The sequence below is a fragment of the Sorex araneus genome, chromosome 3 (assembly GCF_027595985.1).
Source record: "Sorex araneus isolate mSorAra2 chromosome 3, mSorAra2.pri, whole genome shotgun sequence".
Lineage (NCBI taxonomy): Eukaryota > Metazoa > Chordata > Mammalia > Eulipotyphla > Soricidae > Sorex > Sorex araneus.
The window spans coordinates 96154953-96177323 of record NC_073304.1 but is presented as its reverse complement, the minus strand read 5'-3'; the positions used below and the strand labels follow the sequence as shown (position 1 = coordinate 96177323).

At 48.7% G+C, this 22371-nt stretch overlaps 1 protein-coding gene across 2 annotated transcripts in view; it reads right to left on the bottom strand.

Moving 5' to 3' along the window:
* Positions 1–22079, bottom strand: part of TMOD3 (tropomodulin 3) — a 63326-nt gene extending 41247 nt beyond the window's left edge. Inside the window, exon 1 of one of the 2 annotated variants that reach the window (XM_004611765.3) lies at positions 21928–22079. The gene's annotated coding sequence lies outside the window, so the exon portion shown is untranslated. The remainder of the gene's footprint in view (positions 1–21927) is intronic. The other variant, XM_055133221.1, reaches the window with a different exon arrangement.
* Between the last annotated feature and the right edge of the window lie 292 nt (positions 22080–22371).

The following is a 22371-nucleotide window of genomic DNA, read 5'->3' as shown; positions in this document are numbered from 1 at the left end:
CAACTGACCACTTGCCTTTTGCAAGCCACTCTATCCTGGACGGCCTCACTCTGAAAACCAGCCGGAGACCAACTCACTCACTGCCCCTGGGTGCCAGCCAACCACCCACCAGACTCGCCCAGATCATCACTTCTCTCCAGATGATGTCACTGTGGCCCTAGGAAGCGTGCCAGTTCCTGAATTTGAGGGCTTCCCCAAAACCCTACACCAGAAATCTGGCTCCCAGGGCCCAGATGTGGCGCCAGCAGCTGAGCACATGCCTGGCACCATACACACTCCTCACCCTGGCACCGCAGGGCGGGGAAGGAGGAACGCTGAAAAATACATCTAAAAATAAATTTTTAACATACATAATGTGAACATCAAAAAGAAATTAAGTGAGGGAACCAGAGCGATAGGACAGCACGCAAGCAACCTGGTTCTATCCCCAGCACCCCCATACAAGTCCCCCGAGCCCCATCGGAAGGAATTCTTGAGTGCAGAGCCAGGAGAAAGCCCTGACCACCACAGGGTGAGGCCCCAAAACAAAAACAAACAAAAAACTAAGTCCTTCAGACCCGGTGCTAGCTTAACTAGCACAGCTCCACCTTACGAGAATATACCACCAGGCTCAGCTTCACCTCTCTATCCCTTTCTTTCAGATTCCAATAGTCTCATTATGCCTTTTATTGGGGGGGGTGCAGGGGGTGTAAAGGAACAGCGGCAGGGATTAGGGATTACTCCTGACTCTGTACTCAGGGTTCTCGCCAGGCAGTGCTTGGTGGACCATGTGGATGCGGGAGATCAAACCAGTGGGCTGCATGCAAGGCAAGCACTCTCCCTGCCGTGCTCTCTCCAGCTCGTGGTCTCATTATCCTTTCATGCTAAGGAAAACTTTCGATGACTACATACATTAAGATTTCCTAAGTAAATGTAATCATTTGAACTAAACATGGTTCACTATCCAATAACTTAAGTACCCGCTTCAATTTGCTTTGGTTAAAAAAGAAATAAAATCGGGGCTGGAGTGATAGCACAGCGGGTAGGGCATTTGCCTTGCACGCGGCCGACCCGGGTTTGATTCCCAGCATCCCATATGGACCCCTGAGCACCGCCAGGGGTAATTCCTGAGTGTAGAGCCAGGAGTAACCCCTGAGCATTGTCAGGTGTGACCTGAAAAGCAAAAAAATAAAAAATAAAAATAAATAAAATCAACATCCTCTCTCCTTATTTCCACAGTCCCCAGTGCTCCAGGGACTGTGAAGTGCAGGGATCAAACTGGGGTTGGCTGCCTGCGAGGCATGTGCATTAACCCCTAGACCATCTTCCTGGTCCTGCATTACTTTTATAGGATATTAAATCTATCCTTCCATTTGGTTCACTGATTTCAATACAATAAAAGTTCCCTCCACCATCTTCTTGTAAAATAGTGGCTTCTGTAGAATTCTTGGAAGTGACAGTTCATCCAAATATGGGCACATCTAAGTGCTTGCTCTGAACACTGAAGTCTGCGAAATGGCATAAAAATTCTGTGGACACGAACCAATCCCAGTATGAAGGAAGTAGCCCCGTGTTTACTGCCACTGTTACTGGTGCCATCCCGAATTCTTAAAAATGAGATCTGTGGGTACCAAAAGCATCTGGAAGAAAATCAAGTCTGAAGTCCTCGGACAGCCCAGCACAATTTGCTAGGGTCAGAAAAAAGGAAAGATTTAACTGGAAGCAGGTCACCAGGGGCAATGGTAAATCAGATCATTTCTGTGATGGTTACAAGAAAATATTTCACAGGTTACTCACACCACTTCAAAAAGAGTATTTCGACAAGATTCGGGAGGCTCTATGGCTTCCAGGTCTGTACCCCACTTACTCTGCTACCTCACAGGCACCAAACCAGCTCCGGGTCCCCTCGTTCCTCCCAGTGGCGGGGGCAGCCCCAAAGATACGACGGAAGGTCCTGGAGGGAACCAAGTTGGAGCAAAACCAAGATGAAAGTCACACAGCCGCACCCTAATCAGACCCAGCATCTCGGGACAGAAGATCTTTCGGCCTTTTTGTTGTTTTGTTTTGTTTCTCTACTTACGAATAGACTAGGAAATACTGAAGCTATTCTTGAAGTTGTTGCAAAAATCAAAAGATCCCAAAATAGAAATGACATCATCGGAACAAGTTTCTGGGGGGTAATATGGTTCTTGAGCTCTTTATGTCTGCTAGCTAACAGAAAGAGAGTCACAGGGAGTCACACTGGACAAAAAACACAGAGAAAGAAGGGGGGCTTTAAAGCCAACTTATCAGCACTCAGTCCCTCAGTCACACTGCTGGCTCCACTCCAAATCTGAGGGGTTTCTTTTTCTTTCCCAAAGGAAGTGTCGCTATGACTCATTCTTCTCGCAAGAACTTTCTTAATCCAACAAGTTAGTAAGCACTGACTATATGCAAAATCTTAAAAATAAACCAGGCCCCTTCTGAAAGAAATTCTGAGAGAAAAATGGACTCCAACTACTAATATTTTTTCCTTTAAAAAGAGAGGGAAGTCTTTTTCAACTTTACCAATGTCCTCATTTGCAAATCAATGTTTGTACACACATGCAGACAAGGGGCAGGGCATTTGCCTTGCATGCAGCCTACCCAGGCTCGATCCCTGGCACCCCATTTGGTTCCCCAAGCACCACCAGGAGCAATTCCTGAGCACAGAGCCAGGAATAAGCCCTAAGCACTGCAGGGTGTGACTCCCCCCAAAAATATACCCCAAACAAACCCACAATGGTATGACAAACAGCTTGAAACCTGTAACAGTGCAATTTGCAGATTCTGTGTTAAATGAAAGTGTAAATGACGCTTGGAATTTTTCTTTTGAGGGCTAGAGAGCTCAGCAGACTGAGTGCATCAGAAGGGGTTCAGTCCCTGGCATTGTCCTCCCAAGTCTCGCCAGGAAGGACTCCCAAGCATTAGGCTTGGTGTGGCCCCCAACAAAATACTTACTGACACGACACACTGTTTTGATAATTTTGCTCTCGTGCGTTGATGCACTTAGTACACTTCTGTTTTGCCCCACTGTTGCTAGCTCTCAACCTGCAAGACTGGTGATACAGCAAAAAGAAACCTTATTCTCCTCAGACTGCCTCCGCGTTTGAGCAGAGCCTGACAGATCACATACGTGACGATTCATGAGGTCCCAAGCCTGCTCCCTGCTCCCGTCACAATGGAGACGGCCCCTGGAAAGAGGAGCAAAGGGTGGAGGAGAAAAGACGGGCTAAGTGAAAAGACACCTCACGGGGGTGTCTCTTTCCTCCTCTCCTTTGGCACCTGGGGTGCATGGAACCCTCTCGCTAGCGATGCTACCTAGGACCGAGTGTGCCACAATGCGGGCACAGCAGTGCGTCTGTCCGGCTGAAAGCATGTTCTACAGGGACCCGGGAATGCGGCTTCAAGGGTATGGGGCCACTCTGCAGGCACGGGGCTGTGCATTCAAGGCCCACCACAGGCCGCATCTGCATGGGGCTGCCAGTGGCCCTCAAGTGTCTGATCCCTGGTGAGCCCCACAATCAGGTGAGAGACGTCAAACAGTAATGGGGGGGGTGGGGTTGAAGGGAAATGTCTTTATTAGAGGCTGTTCCAGCCAGCACCTCCTGTGTCCAAAACACGCACCCCAGCCCGGGAGAGTGGGTTCAGGAAGAACTAGTGTAATCCCCTAAGTGAGCCCAGAAGGTGGGGGGGAATGTCAGATTGTTTTTATGTGAAGGTCTTCCAAGTTAATCATCATAAAATAAAAACTAACATACTAAACATGTAGTACACAGCTACTGTTGTATTTGGAACTGTTTGGTGCTACTTGTAACAGCAAAATAAAGCACCATCTTTGCCAGCATGCCAAGCAGTGCAGATAGTAGTAGTCTAAAATGAAAGGTACTTTCCCCATTAACAAGGGAGTTTTAGTTTACATGAGAAACTCTTCCACCTGAAAGGATGGAAACGGACAGGGGCTGGCGGCGGACAGATGTGGACCTCAAAGGCCCACAAACACTTAAGAGATGCACAAAACCCTCTGAAAACAGATAAATGTAGACTGATACAAGGAATCTCCATCCTCTGGGAGGGCCGAGCTGGGCTCCCTCCCGTGTCCTGGTGTCACTTTGCTTTTGTGTTTATGACCTGTCTTCACTGTCACTGTCGTCCCGTTGCTCATCGATTTGCTCGAGCGGCACCAGTAACGTCTCCATTGTGAGACTTGTTATTACTGTTTTTGGCATATTGAATACGCCACAGGGAACTTGTCAGGCCCTGCCGTTCGGGCGCGATACTGTGCTCTCCGAGAGGGACGGAGGAATTGAACCCAAGCTGGCTGTACAAGGGAAACGCCCTACCCGTTGGGTTATTGCTCCAGCCCATGACCTGTCTTAACTGACTAAAAATTACTTTTCTTTAATTGAGGTAACATTTTTATCATGGTGTATGTTTCATGAACGGTCTAAAATAGAGTTCTTCCAGTATCTCTTGTCGCAGCTTCCTACTAGTATCTGAAGCCTTCTAGAGCAGACTGATTTGAATCAACAATCTCTCTCTTTTCTTTCTAGTAAAATTCATTGTTTTAAAAAAATTCCTTTTCTCTTTGTTTATATGGGAGAATAAGCTGGCTGGATTGTAACAGAGATAAAGACAGTAGCAAGTTTTTACATCTTAATGGCAAAATCTTCATTTCTAAAATTAAATGAAAAAGAAAGCTTTCAAGTTTGGCCAGACTGATTGCCTCAAGCCCCTCCTTTCTGAATTTACAACACAAACTGCGGACTGAACCCTGATAGGATTTTCTCCCACTCAACGAGGAAAGACGGAAAGACCGGGCTGGAGCAATAGCACAGCGGGTAGGGCATTTGCCTTGCATGTGGCCGACCTGGGTTCGATTCCCAGCATCCCATACTGTCCCCTGAGCACCGCCAGGAGTAATTCCTGAGCACAGAGTCAGGAGTAACCCCTATGCATTGCCGGGTGTGACCCAAAAAGAAAAAAAAAAAAAAGAGGAAAAACAACAAAACCCAGAAGGAGGGGGGGATGAGAGTACAGTGGGGAGCAAGCGCCCTACCTCTGTTTGATCCCAGGCAACCCATATGGTCCCAGGAGCCCCACCAGGAGTGATCCATGAACATAGAGCATGGAGTCAGCCCCGAGCATCACCAGGTGTAGCACTGTTGTAGCACTGCACTGTCATCTGTTGTTCATCGATTTGCTCAAGCAGGCACCAGTAACGTCTCCATTGTGAGACTTGTTACTGTTTTTGTCATATCGAATATGCCATGGTGAGCTTGCCAGGCTCTGCCGTGTGGGTGGGATACTCTCGGTAGCTTGCCAGGCTCTCTGAGAGGGATGGAGGAATCGAACCCGGGTCGGCTGCATGCAAGGCAAACGCCCTAGCTCTACCCACTGTGCTATGGTTCCAGTTCAACCAGAAGGACCATGAGAATTCTTTGGGAGGGGCAGAGTGACAGCTGTATGGGCTAGAGCTAAGAATTCGAACCCCGAGGCCCACGTAAGATCTCCCACACCACATGCTGGGGGCAAAACCCTAAGGCCTTTGCCTTACCCAATTTGATCCCTGCCACCGGGCCCTGTCCCGCAATGCCAGGCAGCCCTGGAGGCCCTGAGTAGCGCTGTATCCCTGAGCCCTCACAAGAAGCCACTGGCCTGGTTGGTTAAGAACAGCTGTGAGCTCCCCAGCCCCCATCACTGCCTGGGAGGTACCCCGCCCCCCTCCTCCCCGGAAAAGAACTTTTTGGGAGAAAACTGACAGCACTTAGCTCCCGGCAGCAAACTAGGTATGAACAAGACTTAAGGGGCTAAGATGTACTAGGCTTCACTTCTGTTTCCTGGGCAGGCTGAGGACTTGCCCACAAGGCTCAGGGTCAGCCTCCCTCCCAGACCACTCAGCACTGGGCAGGCGGCAGCCCCTCCTCAGAGCCCAAAGCCTCTTCCCTACGCTGGGGTCCATGAACCTGCTCCTTCCTGTTCCACCCATCCATGGTCCTAAGGAAACAACACTGAACCCAACCTTGGGAAAAAACAGCGACTTGCCTTTATGGCTGCCAAGATGAACAATGTGTAAGTAGAAAGGAAAAATATTAAAGCTGAATCATGCTAGATAAGAACACACACTAAAAATAATAAAGTGAAATACGTTTGGAAAGTGACTTGAAAAACCAGAACGGAGAGATTAAACAAGGGGAAAGAGTAAATAACAAAGTCAAACATGGGCCAGTGTTGGTAAGAACCAGGGAGGAAAAAAAAAAAGTCAAAGTGAAATGACTATATTAATAAATGCGTTTCTGGGAAGTGACCAAATAAAACAAATTTCTACAGGTCTTTTCTAGGAAAACACAAATTCCCAACACATCATAAATCATAAGAACGAATGCAGAAGTTTTAATCACAAAATTAAACATCCTATCCTATAGTACAAAGTATTAGAACAGCATATTCATTTATCATGATCCTTCTGTCATTTTCTCTTTAAAATATATATGCATATATTTTTACTTGTGGTGCCCAGTAATCAAGCTCAGGTCCCAGAGTGAAAGGCATGTATCCTGGTGCTAAGCCACATCCCTGGCCCTTAAATGTTGTTTGTTCTTTACTGGGAGATGGAAGGATCACACAGGGCAGTACTCAGGGGATCATCTATGTGGTGCTGGAGATCAAGCTAGGGTCAGTCACATGCAAGAAAACCTTAACATCTGTAATATTGTCTCAAGCCTTAAAATTTTTTTACAGTATCTATTGTATCTATTTTTATTAAAATTTTATAACTAAAATTTACTTGGGGGGCCGGAGTGATAGCACAGCGGGTAGCGCGTTTGCCTTGCATGCGGCCAACCCAGGTTCGATCCCCGGCATCCCATATGGTCCCCCAGGCACCGCCAGGAGTAATTCCTGAGTGCAAAGCCAGGAGTAACCCTGAGCATCGCTGGGTGTGACCCAAAAAGCAAATAATAATAATAATAATAATAAATTAAAAAAATAAAATTTACTCGGGAGCAGGATAGCAGAAAAGACTTCAGAATAAGGAGCACAAGTCAGGAAAATGGATTTGAAATTTAGGCTTTTGGGAAGCAGGTTCCATTCATCAGTCCTATTCCACGGAATTTCAGGCGTTCCCTCCCGATGCTATTAAGCACAGAAGTCCACTCCTTGAACCTGGCTCATTTTCCTCTACCAGCATGAGAAACTGAAATAGTTACCAAATGACTCCTAAAATCCTTCCAAATCTCAAAATCTAAATTCACTTAACTTTTGGGGGCTGGAGTGGTAATAGGGTGGGTAGGGCACTTGCCTTGCTCGCAGCCTTGACTCAGGCTCAACCCCCGGCACTGCACATACTCCCCTGTACCCCTCCAGGAGTGATCCCTGAGCACAAAGTCAGGAATAAGCCCTGGACACTGCCAGGTGTGGCCCAAGAATGGGAAAACACAATCCCACAATCCCACCACCTCTGGGGAACTGGGAACGGTTTGGAGGGTGTTATTTTTCCTTTTCCCTTTCGAGCCAGAGAAACAAGAGACCTTGTGGAAGTTCTCTGCTGGCCCTGAAAGCCCTGACCCTGGACCCTGCCCACTCCCTTGGGAGGGCTCCAGTGCCTCGGAAAGCGAGGGAGTGAAGACAGGGCTCGGCCCAGGTTCTCAGCAAACACCTTTGCTGCTTGAACGATCTCGCTCGACAGTCACCTGATGATATTGTTTAAAATCACGCTCCAAGGATTTCATGCCTCGTGTAGATGTCTCATTTGCCAGGTGTAATAATCTGACAGCTTCTCCTGTGCCGTTTCTGGACAGAACTCCCCTACCTACTTCAGCTCAGGATAACCAGTCATCCTCTGCTCTAACCGTTTCTCCCTCACAAATCCCCTATCTCCGACTGCACCCACTGTGCTTTTTTTGTTTTGTTTGCTTTTTGGGTCACACCCGGTGATACACAGATGCACAGAGGTTATTCCTGGCTCTGCACTCAGGAATTACTTCCGGTGGTGCTCAGGGGACCATATGGGATGCTGGGAATTGAACCCAGGTCAGCTGCGTGCAAGGCAAAGCTCCCCACACACACACTGTGCTTTATTTGCGCCCCACAATGGGATGCAAGCCTCCTTACCTATGTCCCAATTTCAGTTCTCCATTGGCCCAAATCACACACTTCTTTAGTCTCCCTCCCTCTCCCTCTTCCCCTCCTCCTCTCTCCCCTTATCCCCTCTCTCTCCCTCCCCCCCCCTCCTAGCCCCACTTCAGAGACAAGCTTTAAGTCCATCCCTTCCAAAGCTTGCCCCCTTTCTCCCAGGACACTCACCAAAGCTCAGTAGTCCCAGGACACTTAGCCCCAACACCTGGCACTAGGTGTACCCTCAGCGGACCTCAGCCCTACTGGGCTACAGGTGAACTAAACTAATCAGTTTCAGGGCCCTGGGGCCAAACCAAGCTTCTCTCCAGCAATGAATCTTGAAAATAACAATGGAGGGACAGTTCCAGTGTTTAAAGAGCCACAGCCCTATAACCAGCCATCCAGCCAAAGGTCTCAGGAGAGGTCTCAAGGCGTGGGTGGCGACTACAGAGGCAAAGAGCTATAGGTGGACTAGGGGTCAGGGTCCTCAGAAATCTGTCTGTGAACTGCTGAGAACTGCTTCCTTGGGTCAGGAGAGGGGACAGATGGGTCGTCAAAACAGTTCTTCAAGGAATGCGTTGCTCCCTCATTGTGCGCCTGCTGCAGAGAACCGAGTTCCATTCCCCACCCCTTAATTTTCCTTAATTTGGGGGCCACAACCCTCAGTGCGGGGTAGCTAGCGCCGTGCTCAGGGAACTATGTGGTGCCAGCGACTGAACCCAGAACCCCAGGTCTCAAGTCATCTCTCCGGACCAGAACCTGCCCTTGATAAGGTGCTACAGCAATTTCTGGGAAAAAAAAAAAAAGGAACCAGTAAGTAATCATACAGGAACTAGAAGCAACCGCCGACCCACGTAAGTGGGTGAAGAGAGCCAACAGGGGAAAGGGCACTGCGGCTTCTCCCACAGACCAGGAGTGCGGCAGAGGCGACAGGAAGTCATCTGGCATGACATTACTGAACTTGAAATGGGTGGCTCTCGTGGCATGCAAATTATGCCTCAATAAAACTGTTAAAAATGAAAAAGCAATATTGAGCTTTTGCAAGTGACCAAGTCGCCGACAGTCCAGTAGGGACAGGGTTTCAGAAAGTTTTTTACAGGACAGAAGGGACAAAAATCTTTTGTACAAAACCTAAAATCTTTCATGATATTCAAACAGAAACATTCTCCGTAAAGTAACCAAAATGGTTAAAATAAGACTTCTGAGAAATACACAATGACAACACCCAGGCCAGATAACACTATTGAAATAATAAAAACCACACGGCTGGCGGGAATCGTTTCTGAGAAAGGAAGAACGGGAGGAAACAGGGTGGGAGATGCTGGAAAGAAAATAAACACTAAAGTGGTGACAACCGAGACAAGCAGACCAAGGCTGGAGTGTAGCACAGTGGGCAGGGGGCTTCCTCACACGGGCCACCCCAGGTTCCATCCCCGGCACCCCACATGGTGCCCCAACCCCAATTGCCAGGAGAGCCCCTGAACACGGAGCCAGGAGGAAGTCCTGAGCATGGCTGGGTGTGCCCTTCCCCACCAAAAAAAAAAAGCAGAAATGATGAAAGAAGGTAAGTCTTAGAAATCAATGCAATTGGCCAAGAAGCTTGGTTTAACTACAGCAGGACAGCCCTAAGCTCTGCCTAGGCAAGGTTCTTTTGTTTTTAATTTTTTTTTTTCAATTTAATTACAACTCTTTTTAGGTTTTTTTCTTTCTTCTTTTTTTTTTTTTTTTTTTGCTTTTTGGGTCACACCCAGTGATGCACAGGGGTTACTCCTGGCTCTGCATTCAGGAATTACTCCTGGTGGTGTTCAGGGGACCATATGGGATGCTGGAATCGAACCCGGGTCGGCCGCGTGCAAGGCAAATGCCCTACCCGCTGTGCTATTGCTCCAGCCCCCATTTTTTGGTTGTTTTTTTTTTTTTTTTTAACAATACCCAGTGATGTTCAGGGGTTACTCCTGGCTCTGTGCTCAAGAATCACTTCTGGTGAGCTCAGGGACCAAAAGGAATCAGGATGGGTCAGCCCCCACATGCAACATAAGTGCTCCAGCCCCAAGGCAAAGTTCTTTTTGAGGAGCTGGAGAGACAGTGGGGGAAGGTGAGGGGCACGTGGAGGGTGATGGGGTAAGGTACTTGCCTTGCATGCAGCTGGCTCTGGTTCGACCCACAACACCAAACCTGGCCCCCAGAACACCACCAGGAGTGACCCCTAAGCCCAGAGCCATTAAGTATGCTCAGAGCACCACCAGGTATGGCCCAGGAAACAGTAAAATTAAAGAATGGACGTCAGTTTTCCTTTAAAAGCATGTTAAATGGGTCTGACAGAGACAGTACAGTGTGGAAGGCACTTGCCGTACAGGATCTATTTCCAGCACCACATGCTCCCATGAGCACTGCCAACAAGTGATTCCCCAGAACGGAGTTGGGAGCAGCCCCTGAGCAGATGTGGGTGTTACCATCCTCCCTGCCAACACTCCCCCCATATGCAGAGGGGATAAAAATAAAGAGATAAATCTTCTTGCAAAAATTCAATCTGTAACCTGGGGCAAATTAGTGAAAACTTTTTGTGTGTGGTTGGTTTCTTTCTTTCTTTCTTTCTTTCTTTCTTTCTTTCTTTCTTTCTTTCTTTCTTTCTTTCTTTCTTTTCTTTTTTTTAATACTCAGTGGTGTTCAGGGGTTACTCCTGCTCTCCACTCAGAATTACTCCTGGTGGTGCTTGGGGACTATGTGGGATGCCGGGGTTCAAACCTGGGTCAGCCACGTGCAAGGCAAATGCCCTACCCACTGTGCTATCACTCCGGTCCCTGTGAACAACCATTTGTCCTGCTCTTTTCTTGCCTGTAAAACGAGACTAACAATATCGCCAATCTCATGGAGTCGATATATCGATTCATCATTAATAAAACTTCTTGACATAGAACACAGGTTTCGTAACTGCTGGCTCCCTGGCAGAGATTGGGGGAACCAGGTGACGAAGGAACTGAACTTCCCATGTGAAAAGCATGTCTGGGTGCTCTGAGTTATCTCCCCAGCCTTCAAAACTCATCTTTAAGAAACGTTTCACTGCTTCCCCAGCTGCAATAGAGGCAAACGCAGTGAGTGGGCGAGCGAGACAAGGGGTCAGGGCAGGACTGGAGCCACAGCAATGGCCAAGGAGGAAGCAGGGGGCAGCTTTCCCACCTTCCATCAACATTCCTTTCTCGTGTTATAATCAAGTGTGCAAACATCGATACTCTCCACTGGCTACACACAATCGGAGGGTCGGCAGGCACTAAATGTGTAATAAAATAGTAAGGGGGGGCCAACAGCACAGTGGGCCGGGTGCCTGCCTTGCTCACATTGACCCTGGCACCCCAGATGGACTCGAGCCTGCCAGGAGTAAGCCCTGAGCACCACTGGCTGTGGCCCCTAGAACAAAAACGTATTGAAAAAAAAAAAAAAAAAAAACATAGTAAGAGGACATGCCTGTAAGCGTTGGGCTCCGTGGTAAGAACAGCTGGCTTTACTCAGACCCGACTGGACTCGAACTGTGGCTTTCTGCCCTTTACACTATCACCCAGGCCCCAGGCCCCTGTTCTTTCTGAACTCAGAAGTTCCAAAACAATCTTTAAATCAATAAATTTAAAAACCAATAAATTTAATTGGCTCCAATACCAGAAAAGTTCTAACTATCAAAAAATGGAGAGAGGAGCCAGAGAGCGAGTACACCAGGTGAGATCCCTGAGCACTGAGTCAGGAGTAAGCCCTGCGGGCTACCAGCTGTTACTACAAAACAAAAAATCCTCGTAATCTTACTGACGTATTTTTGTGTGGTGCAGGGCATTAAATCTGGGGCTTCGAATATTCGAGGCAAGTGTTGTAGTACTGGGCTATGTTGCTACCAGGAATTTCCTCTTAGCTGTTTAAAAAACATTGCTGTCTAGCTGCTTAGGCACCAAAAAAATCCATCTGAAAAGGCAAATATCAGCATGTCATAGTATAAATCAATACCAAATATAAGCCACACCTCCTTTGAGAGGTCACTCTGCTAGATGTGGTGCAGGATGGAGAGAGACAAAGCCTGGTCACTTTCCTCTGACTCCACAGTCAGCCCACTGGGAAAGGCCCCCTGGTCTGGGCCCACCATATCCCAGACCAGTAGAGATACAATCTTCTGTCACAGTTACAGTAACACTCCTTCCCGCACAGAGGTTTGGCCCAGGGCTCAGTGCCCCGCACAGAGGGACTCCAACACTTCTCCCAGAACCTCAGTGCAGAGATCAGGTTATCATTCAGTCTCGACCTAGAGGGGCAAACTATCACAAGGAGCAGCCGCTGGCTACAGCGGGGAGGAAGGCGCACCCAGGGCGGGCTCAGCACACATACTGTAATGCACCGGATTTAAAAGCAATGCAAATCGGACCAGAGAGATGGTGCAGCTGGTAGAGTGCCTGCCTTGCATGTGGCTGAAGATGGTTTGATCCCTGGCATCCCATATGGTTCCTTGGGCATCACCAGGAGTAACCCCTGAGCATCGCCTGTGACCTCAAAAAAACCAAAATAAATAAATTCAAATCGGATCACAAAGAGAAGGAAGACCCTGGGGGCTAGTGGCTGAGGGTGGAGCCAGGGCCTTTCCCAGTGCCCCCTCGCCCGCCCCAGCTGCCTGTCGTAGGGAGCACCTGGTCCCCTTCAGATCCATCCGCCAGACTATCAGCCCCTCCAGTGGGCTAGTACAGTGGGTTGTGCCCCAGAGGCAGTAGGGCCTCCCTGCACTTATTTGGGGAAAAGAGACATGCAGGGCAAGTGTTGTTTTGTTTTTTATTTTAATCAAAGTGATGTATAATTAACTGAGAAAAGAATGGGGCAGGCAATTAGTGTGACAGAAGTTCTGAGAGATCACGGTGGGTGGTCAGGGAGGGGGAGATTTAGCCAGATAGAGGGGGAAGGAAAAGAATACAGTAAGCAAAGAGATCAAAGCACAGACTTTGGTAAAAGAGATGGAGAGGAAGCCAGGCAGGGGAACAGAGAATCTTCACAGCCACAACAAAGGAACAAGCACAACTCACCTCACAGGGCCCCTGACACTCAACCCTCCCCAAGTCCCTCCCCCATGCACACGTCCTTTCACAGCCTTCAGGAGTCATCACTACACCATTTTTTTAGGGGCCAGAGAGAGTACATGAATGGGGCATAGGCATGGGACCAACCTGGGGTTCCATACTGGGCACTCCGCAGGGTCCCCTGAGCCCCACTAGGAGTGAACCCAGAGTAAGTCCTGAGCACTTCCAGGTGTGGGATCCGCCCCCCCCCCATACACACAAACAAACAAAAACAAATTTTTTGAGGTTTCCCTGCTGTCCTACTCAAAAGGAGATTTTTAGGGCTGATTTTTTTCTTTTGGGGGGGGTCAGGAGGGAGGGATGAAAGGAAGCAGAGGATTTATAAGCAGCAATGCTCTGGGCTAGGTGCTCTGGCGAGCATGTGGTGCTGGGGAATGAAACCAGAGATCCCGCATGCAAAGCATCCGCTCCAGCTCCCAAGCGGGCAGCTGTGGGAGGGACGGCCTCGGAGCCTCCATGCCAAGAGCTGAGCCAGGCGCTGACCCAGGCACCTCCTCCCTGGCCCCCACGTTGTAGCAGAGCAGCAAGTGAGGTGGGTGGGAGTAGAAGCAGAGGGAGGAGAGATGGTACTAGGGGAGGCCGCCCCCTCCCCCCCTACACACACACACAGGGTCTGCTTGGTTCAATCCCTGAGCACTGCCAGGTGTGGCCCCCACCTACACACACACACACACACACGGTCTGCTTGGTTCAATCCCTGAGCACTGCCAGGTGTGGCCCCCCCCCTCCCCACACACACACACACACACACACACACGGTCTGCTTGGTTCAATCCCTGAGCACTGCCAGGTGTGGCCCCCACCCCCACCTCCTTCCTCCCTGCACCTAAAACACAAGAATGAGGGCGAGGCGAGGCAGGAGGGTGTGGAGGGAGGGTGTGGAGGGGGAGTGGGGAATCAGCAGCCTGGGCTGCCCTAAGGGCGCACTCAGCACTCAGCTCCAGCTCTGCTGGTTGCAACTCAGGCTGGCAGCTTGGGGCCAACGGCACACAGAGTGGGGAGGGGGCTTTCACCCAGCTTCCCCCAGCCCTGGGCACTCACCAAACCAAGCCAAGTCCAGCACCTGGGCCCACACTGGAGGGAAACACACAGGCAGGCACTTTTTAACAACCTCCCCGCTCTCAATTTGGGTTAGTAACTGCCCACTATGAACTGAAGTGAATCCTGGGTTTTACTGATTCTGGCTGGGGGGGGGGTGGGCAGGGGCGATGCTGGGTCAGGCCGTGGAGACGTTCCAGACCTCCAGAGCCCACTGGCAGTGTGAAGTAGCAATAACCCCACACCCAGGGGAGCTACCCATTTGCAAGTTCTAATTTTCCACAGGGACATTGCGGTTTAGCGGTTTTAGCTTTGTGATTAGTGAGATGGGGCCAGCAGGGAGCTGGCTCCAGGGCTGCAGGACATGCTTTGCATACGGGCACCCCAGGTTCCCTCCCAGCACTGCAGGCGGAGCAGCTCCCCAACCTGCTGCAGAGGACACGGAGACAGAAACAAAGCAAAATGAAACAACCAATCCTGCCCCAAAGGCTAAGGAACTCTGACAACCCCACCTGCGAGTCTAAACACACCTGGACTAAATGCAGACAGAGCCCACCTGGGACACTGGCTTAAAAAGCGTAACTGAAAGCTCCAGGGTGCGTCTCAGGCCCCCGGACTCAGAAACTTGCCTGCCCGAAGCCAGCTTGCCCTCCCAGGTTCTCTCACGCCACAGGGATGCATGGTACATCTGCACTTGCAGCTGCGCTCCCGCTCAGGTATGCCGAGATAGGAAGCTGGGAATGTGTCAAGGGTTATCTCGGTGTATCAGCTGCCTCCTCCATTTGTAAGTCTGCATGTTTGTGTTCCTGTGGGAGTAGGTGTTGCAGTGAAGCGTGTCCCGGAGGGAGTGTATATCTTTACAGGTCAGGAAAGAAGGAGCAGGTGGAGGAACCCGACCGTCTTCCAGCAAATCTCAAAATAAACTGGTAAGAGCGTAGATACCTAAAGACCAGGTATTGTTCCATTTATGCAAACTGCCTGGATAGGGCAAAGCCACAATAAATACCTAAAGACCAGGTATTGTTTCATTTATGCAAACTGCCCGGACAAGGCAAATCCATGATAAATACCTAAAGACTAGGTACTGTTTATTGTTCCATTTATGTAAACTGCCTGGACAGGGCAAATCCATAGAGAGAAAGCAGATGGACCGCTGTCTGGGCAGGAAGGCTGGGGCGGGGTGAAATTGGGATGAGGAGGGACTGCCTTCTGGTGAGAACATATTCTAATATGATGGTTGTCACTGGATCATTCGCTTTAAAAGGTGAACTGTTTTTCAATACAAGTTTTATAAATGGAAATGTAAAATAGTAGTAAGTGCTGTCAATGGGCCAGAGAAATAATATAGCTGGTAAGGTGTTTACCTTGAACTCAGCTGACCTGGGTTCAATCGCCAGCACCACTATGTACTGCCAGGAGTGATCCTTGAATGCAGAGCAAGGAGTAGGCCCTGAGCACCGCCGGGTGTGCCCCCCAGGCTCCCCAAAAGCACTGTATATTAAAAAGGAGAGAGAGCGGCTGTGTGAGTACAGTGGGCCGTATCGCAGTGGGCGGTGAGTATCGCAGGCCGACCGGGCTCCATCCCTGGCACCCTAGGTGGTCCCAGTCCACCAGGAGTGATCTCTGAGAGCTGACCCAGGAGTAAGCTCCAAGCACAGTTGGGTATGACCCAAACCCCCTCCTGCAAAAAATAATTTTAGAAAGAAACCAGTCTTCCTCACTGCCACAAATAAATCTGCCACTGAAAAATTCTTATTTTTTTCTATTTTAATTAAGCTTTGGGATTTGAGACTTCACACTGGTCTGTTCCCTGGTGGTCTCTGCTGCGATCTTGTCTTTTAACAGGTGGCAAAGTTCACCGGTCACCAATGTCTAAAGAGAAATGAGCACATACTTTCCTGCCCACCACAACGTAAAAATATGTATGTAGTGAACAAAGCCAGGAAGGAAGTGAGGGAAAATCATCACAGTTGAATCTTGAGGATAAAATGATGTCCTCTGAGAAAAAAAAAAAAGGCATCATTTTATTCGGTTAATAAAACCCGGAAGGAAAAAAATAACCAGCTCGAGTATATACACCTGTTCCAAGACAAATTCAGGAACTGTGTAGCACAAAAGACAGGGAGGTGCCCAGGGGATTGGGGCATGTGCTCCATACTGCCTGGGGCCAGAGCAAGGGGGGGAGTGGTCCCCGAGTACCTCCAGGTGTAAAGAAAGATAGACATGGAGTAGCAGAGTAGAAAGATGGAAACCAACTAGAGCAAGAAACTTCAATATGGGAACATATGGGACAACACTCACTCACTCACTCACTCACTCACACTCTCTCATTTTTTGTTTTGGCCAAGCCTTGAAGTGCTCAGGAGCTATATGGGGTCACTCCTGGTGGTGCTGGGTTCAGGACCTCCCTGAGAGCCTGCACTCACTCCAGCCTGCCTTATCTCTCTGGCCCAGACACATGTTTTGGGGGGAGCAACCAATAAATTGGAATGATTAAGCTCTCTATCGCCGGCTCAGGGAAAGTTCCAGTCCAAGATGATCGATCTCTCTGGGCTTGAGTCTCCTTCTGTCTCCCCCACTAACATCGCCCAGACCATGGGCAGGGTGAAGCTGTTACTGAAATGAGGGCAACCCCCAACTGACTCCTATTTAAAATGCAAATAAAAGGGGTGAGGGATGTAACTCAATGGTAAGGCCAAACAATAAATTCAAATTTATTGTTAGCATGCTTCCAACAGGGAACATCCTCATGGGAACCCATCCTGGATCAATCTCAGTCTATGTAAAATCTGAAAATGGGTGCATAACAGTATGCCTTTTTTGAGGTCTAATTAAGACTTTGACATTGTAAGTACAACTACATTACAAAAGACAGCTCAGTTTATGAAATCAAATCAGTGGGCTGGTATTCCATTACATCAATCTAATGGAAAACCGGAAGCTTTCTTTTTAACCTATGCTGCTGGACCAACTAGATAGAAGGAACCCAATCTGACTTTCCAGCATTATTCAAATATTTGGGGTAGATCACAAACCTAAATTTAAAACCTAGAACATGAAAGATTCTAGAAGAAAATAGAGTATCTTTTCAACCCTGAGACTGATTCCTTTCCTGGAACCCAGGAAATAATACACTGATAAACTTCAGAAGACATTAGGTTAGGGAGAATGCCTTGTATGCAGCCAACCCTGTTCAATCCCTGGTCCCACATATGTTCCCAAGACTGATGAGTATGGTCAAAAACGTAACAAAACATAAAAGAGAAAAATGCAACATAAAACCATAATGGGGGGGAGCGGGCAGAGCGATAGTAAACAGGTAGGGGTCTGCCTTGCACAAATCCTGTCCAGGGTTCAATCCCTGGCATCCCAGATGTCCACCAAGAGTGATCCCTGAGTGGGGAGCCCTTAGCACCACTGGGCGTGGCCCTCCAAAACAAAACAAAACAAACCACAACGTGGTATCATTTTACATCCTCTAATGGGGCTAAAATATGACTAAACTTCTAAAAATGGGGCCGGAGAGACAGTAGAAGGGTTAAGGCACTTGCTTTGCACATGACTGACCTGGGTTAGTAACTTGGCACCATATATGGGTCCCCAAGCACTGCCAGGGGTCACTCCTGAATAAAGAACCAGGACTAGCCACAGAGCACTGCTCAGTGTGACCCCCACTTTTCCCCGGAAAAAAAAAAGAGTAGGGGCTAGAGATGCAGTTCTGGGGCACAGCACAATACTCACACAAAGAGGCCCCGAGTTTGATCCCACGCACCAAAAAACAAGAATAAAATTCATATATAATCCACTTAAGAAAACTGTTTAGCAGTTTTTAAATAAAAACAAACATGTATCTACCAAATGACTCAGTAATTCCACTCCTAGGTATTTATCAAAGGAAATGAAAACACAAATTCACAAGAGATTTATAAAAGAATGCTGCTCACAACATTCTTATTCATATTAGCCCAAACCTGGAAAAAACTCAAATATCTATCAAGAGGAAAAGAAATAAACTGAAGTTATATGTATATTTACACAACTGAATACTATTCAGTAATAATAATAGTAGCACTGTACCACTTGTCGTCCTGTTGTTTGATTTGCTCGAGTGGGCACCAGTAATATCTCCATTGTGAGACTTGTTGCTACTGTTTTTGGCATATCGAATACGCCATGGGGAGCTTGCCAGGCTGTCACTCGGCAAACTCTCAGTAGTTTGCCGGGCTCTCTAAGAGGGACAGAGGAATCGAACCCGGGTCAGTCACATGCAAGGCAAACGCCCTACCCGCTGTGCTATCGCTCCAGTCCCAGCAATAATAATAATTAAAAAAATCAAACCACTAGTATAGAAAAACCACTGGTGAATCCCAAAAACATTACGTGAAATAAACCTGACACATAAAAAGCACATGCTACACCTCCCTCAGTCTACAGAAGTCCAAAATAAATCTCTGGCTTCACAAAAGCCAAGTGAGGGCAGAGAGCTAGTACAGCAGGTAAAGTATTTGCCTTGCTTTCACCAGACCCTCACCCCCACCCTCTGGCACTACAATAGTTTCCTGAGCTCCACCGGGGCTGTGTGGCTCCAAAATAAACAAAAACAAGAGTTGGAGAGAGTCGAGTCCAATAGGTAAGGTGCTTGCCTTGCATGCAGCCAACCCAAGTTCAATCCCCTGTACATGGTCCCCAAGTCCTGCCAGTAGTGAGCCCTGAGCTTAGAGCCAGAAGTAAGCCCTGAGCATTCCAAGAGAGAGGGAGGGAGGGAGAGAGAAAGGAGAGAAGAGAGACAAGAGGGAGGGAAGAGAGAGAGGAGAGAAGAAAACCACAGATTAAGAATCAGAAGTGAATACTTTTGGAAAAGGATGGATGCTATAAAGAACAGAAAGGGGCTTTGAGGGAATTTCCCACCAAATAAAGGATCTAATTATAGTACGAGTTACAATGGATAAAGTTACCAGAATTCAAAGTAGCCAAGATATGGGCATAGGTGTATTTCTTTGAATCTCACTGTACCCAGGTCAAAAAAAAATATATATATATATATATACATATATATATATATATATATATATATATATTACTCCTTGAAGACTTTGCTTGGAAAGAAATTCAGAGGCACTTTCAATTGTCACTTTGTTACTGGCACTTCTACTCCTTATTTCTCAAAGTAAGGTAACAACTACAAACAGCAGTAGTTGACAGTGGAAGGGGGGAGGCTGCAAAATACAACAAAAAGAGGAGAAAAGAAAAAAAGAGGGGCTGGAGCCATAGATAGCACAGCTGGCAGGGCGTTTGCCTTGCACATGGCCTACTCCCGACATTCTAGATGGTCCCCTGAGCCCCGCCAGGAGTGAGTTCTGAGTGCAGAACCAGGAGTAACCCCTGAGCATCATCAGGTGTGGCCCCCAAACAAACAAAACTCTATCATTAAGAACACCTGATGGGGCTGGAGCGATAGCACAGCCAGGTTCGATTCCCAGCATCCCATATGGTCCCCTGACCACCGCCAGACGTAATTCATGAGCACAGAGCCAGGAGCAACCCCTGTGCATTGCCAGGTGTGACCCAAAAAGAAAAACAAAAAACAAAAAACCAGGGCAACAGTATGGGGGTTACTTGCTCAGCTTGGATTCATCTGACCCTGGTTCAGTCCTGGCCACTACATACTGATGGTCTCCCTGAGCAATGCCAGGAGTGACTCCCTGGCACAGAGCCAGGGACAGTCCTCGAGCCTTCCCTTCCCCTCAAAGTACTCTGAACACCTAATACCTTGGTCTTTAAAAAAAAATGGCCTGCACTGGAATAACGTATGCATGAAATTATCATCAACAGTAGTATAAACCTATATATAGGTTCACGTATATCTATTACATATATCTCAATATCCAGATTTTTTAAATAATAAAAATAAAATCTGGCCTCCCAACAATTACAAATCAGGGATGCGGTTTCTAGGGCCATATTTCAAGCCAGGGAAATCCTGCGTGATTTCTGCATGATCAGTTTGAGAAGCCCCACCCTACACCACTCAACTCCTCCCAGCTGTACTGAGACTGTCTTATCTAAACAGGCCTGGCTGAAACCAGGGCAATCATTGATGAGAATGAAACCAATCACTGTTAAGGGGTGAAGCCTGTACTTAGGTGAAATTACTAATCACAAAATAATCTGGCTTGAGGAGTGTACCACAAAAATGTCATAAAAGCAGCCATAATAATATTAAAGGAAATTGATGAATAAAATCCCTAAGTATCCACTGTTGTTCCTCCATTCCCAACCACAAAATGTGGCATGATGCCCGAGACCAACATCTCCTGAATGAATAAAATACAATTAAAAAAAAAGTAGATAATTGGAACTTAAGTTAACTTGGAATTATCAGGCCCTACAGTCTCCTTTTAAAGATAAGAAAACTAGAAGTCCAACGGTTAAACAGCAAACAAGCTGAGATTAATACACAACATCTCACTTTTTCATTCTTTGCTTCCCTCGTGGGAAATGTATTGGAAATAGGATTCTAAATATTAGAGCAAATGATTACATACTCTTAAGAGATGGTTAAATACGATGCTGGCAGTAGCAAGAGTAAGACCGGGCAAAGCCAGTTTGCTAAACCTAATATATTTTTTGACAAGCTGATTAATCAATAATTCATAAACGCTTGGGGAAAACTCATCTGAAGGATTCTCAAAGAAACATGAGCTGCAAGAAATGTCCCAAACCTCGGGAGACCACAGGGAACTCACAAACCTCCACGGACTGTTTCCTGTTCAAGTCTGACCTCCTGGGAGAAGTTTTACTGCAGCCTTTCATTACCAGATGACTTTTGGTTTTAAGAGAAGCCAAGGGCAAGTAGGAAATGCGACTTAGCTAACTAACGTTGAAAAGAAAGAACTCTGCCGGCTGTTTCCCATTTGCTGGTCATCAGAAGGCAGGCCTGCAGAGGAAACCCTGCATGCAACTTCGCTAAGCAAACATCCCAAGACGCAGTCACGTCCTCAAAAACCAACACCCACCCCCAGACACACAGACAGACACAGACAGACAGACACACACACACACACACACACACACACACACAGCCGTGTCCAGCTGTGCGGCACGGGAGCCAGAAATTTATTCTAAGAAGCGATAGATCAAAAGGGCGAATGCAAGCAAACCAGGCAAGCCAGATCGCTTCTATTTACTTATTTATTTTTGCAAGGGTGTTTCCCCAGAGGGTTCCACCACCGGACCCCTGCAACTTCTCAGCCCCTTTGAGAGAGTCCTGCAGAGTGTCCCCACCACCACCCCACCCCGAGTGACGCCTCGCCGGGGGTGCAGGGCCGGGCGCGAGTGGGCATCCCCGCGGCCGGGGAAGGGTCCCGACCCCGGGGAGGCCGAGGGGGCCCCCCCTCCCCTGGTGATTCACCAGCCACTCGGGGGCTCGCGCGCCTCCGCCGCGGGCCACGCCCAGAGCGCGCCCACCGGGCTCGGGGCTCCCCGGAGGAGGCTCCCGCGGAGGGGATGGATGGGGTCTCCCCGCTCCGGGACCAGGACCAGGGGAGGGGGGCGGAAAGCAGAGCCGAGCCGCCCCGGCCGGGAGCCCGCGACCTCTTTCCATCAGCCGCCAGGGCCCGTGGGACTCCCCGTCCGCGCCCGCACACCGACTTCCTGGAAAGCGCCGCCTGGGACTCACCTGCCGGGCGCCTCCCGGGGCCGCCGAGCTCCTCGGCAGAGCTGCGGGGGTGACCTGCGTTCGCGTCCCGGCACCCGCGCGCCTGCCCGCCTGGCCAGGGAGTTGCCCGCTCCGCCCGCTCGCAGCTCCCCCAACTCCACCGGGCAGTCTGGGCGCCGGAGTTCCCCTGCGCCGCCGACGCGCGTGCGCACGCCCGCCCCGGCCGCGGGGCAGCTCGGGAGTTGTAGTTCGAGCAGGGAGAGCGCGCTTGGGAGCCGACCCGTCTTATTTATTTATTTATTTATTTTTTTGCAAGACTTAAGTAGAAACCTTCTGGTCCCAGCCTTGCCCTTTTACCCTCGATCTCCCGGGAGCTTTAAACAGAATCAAGAGAATTGGGCTGGAGCCGTAGCACAGCGGGTAGGGCGTTTGTTTTGCACGCGGCCGACCTGGGTTTCATCCCCA